Below are 1,257 nucleotides of genomic sequence, written 5' to 3'. Positions count from 1 at the left end.
GTTTGGGGAGGTCAGGACGGTCTCCGAGTTTGGGGAGGTCGGGACGGTCCCCGGGTTCCGGGANGACGCGCCGGGTTCCTGCGTCCGCGCCGGCAGCCACCTGCGGCTCAGGCCCCACCCGCCCCGCTGCAGTCTATACCGACTCTCAGGTGTTCTTCCCGGGTCTACATCCGCTCGCCCACCGCGTGCTTCCCGGGACCCGGGCCGCCCTGCTGGTCGACGAAGGGCTTCTTCGGGACAAGCGTGCTGAGCCCCGGGGTCCTCGCGGGGCAGGNAGCCGCGGGACGGAGGCCACAGGGCCCCGAGCCCCGGGGGCGCGCACGGGGAGCGCGCTCGGGACGACGGAAGAGTGTGTCGGCGCGCAGGCTGCGCTCCCGGGTGTCAGGATGGCCGAGTGGTCTAAGGCGCCAGACTCAAGCTCCGCTTCCTCCGCCCGAGGGTTCTGGTCTCCGCATGGAGGCGTGGGTTCGNCGCCGCTCCCGCCCCGCGCTGGTTACAGCGCCGGGACCTCGCCGCCCCCGCCCCTCTTTGTTCAGTGCGCGAGGCCTTCCTCGAGCGCTCGGACTGGGGACACAGCGCCGCAAAAATCCAGGCCTGGGAGTGAAGTCACGTAAAAGGACTGAAATACGAAGGTTCCACCGAGATTTGAACTCGGATCGCTGGATTCAGAGTCCAGAGTGCTAACCATTACACCATGGAACCGGACGCAAGGAGCCGCGTCTGCACCATCCATCTGAGACCTTCCTCCTGCGGCCTTGTCCCAACGGCGGAAAGAGGCACCACCTCGCCCGTTCTGTTCTCCTTTTACTTAAACTGCAGCCAGTTACCGCACAGCGCAGTATTCGGTTCAGGAGCAGAACCCAGTGATCCATCTCCGACGTGCAACACCCGCGCCCACGCCTAAGTGCCCCACCCCCACTCCCCAGCCCCCGTCAACCCTGTTTGTTCTCCGGATTTGAGAGGCTCTTACGGTCAGCCTGCCTCTCTCTCTCTTTGTAACTATTTTTTCCCCTTTCCTTCCCCCATATGTTCATGTGTTAAGTTTCTCGAGATCCACATGAGTGAGAACATATGGCGTCTGTCTTTCTCTGACTTATTTCACTCGGCAGAACACCCTCCAGGTCCATCCATGTTGCTGCAGACGGCGTGATTTCATGCTTTCTCATTGCCAAGTAGTGTTCCAAAGTACAGCTCCTTCTGTGATTCGGCCGCTCTCCCCGGGATGCATGTGCCCCTGTGCATCAGCACTCCTGGATC

At 62.5% G+C, this 1,257-nt stretch overlaps 1 non-coding gene across 1 annotated transcript; it reads right to left on the bottom strand.

Moving 5' to 3' along the window:
• Positions 1-630: 630 nt before the first annotated feature.
• TRNAQ-CUG (transfer RNA glutamine (anticodon CUG)) lies at positions 631-702 on the bottom strand. The gene has a single exon. It is a non-coding gene; the product is annotated as a tRNA-Gln (tRNA).
• Between the last annotated feature and the right edge of the window lie 555 nt (positions 703-1,257).

Source organism: Crocuta crocuta, unplaced genomic scaffold, assembly GCF_008692635.1.
Source record: "Crocuta crocuta isolate KB4526 unplaced genomic scaffold, BGI_CrCroc_1.0 scaffold336, whole genome shotgun sequence".
NCBI lineage: Eukaryota > Metazoa > Chordata > Mammalia > Carnivora > Hyaenidae > Crocuta > Crocuta crocuta.
The sequence above is the reverse complement of the archived record's forward strand: the minus strand, read 5'-3'. Positions and strand labels throughout refer to the sequence as shown.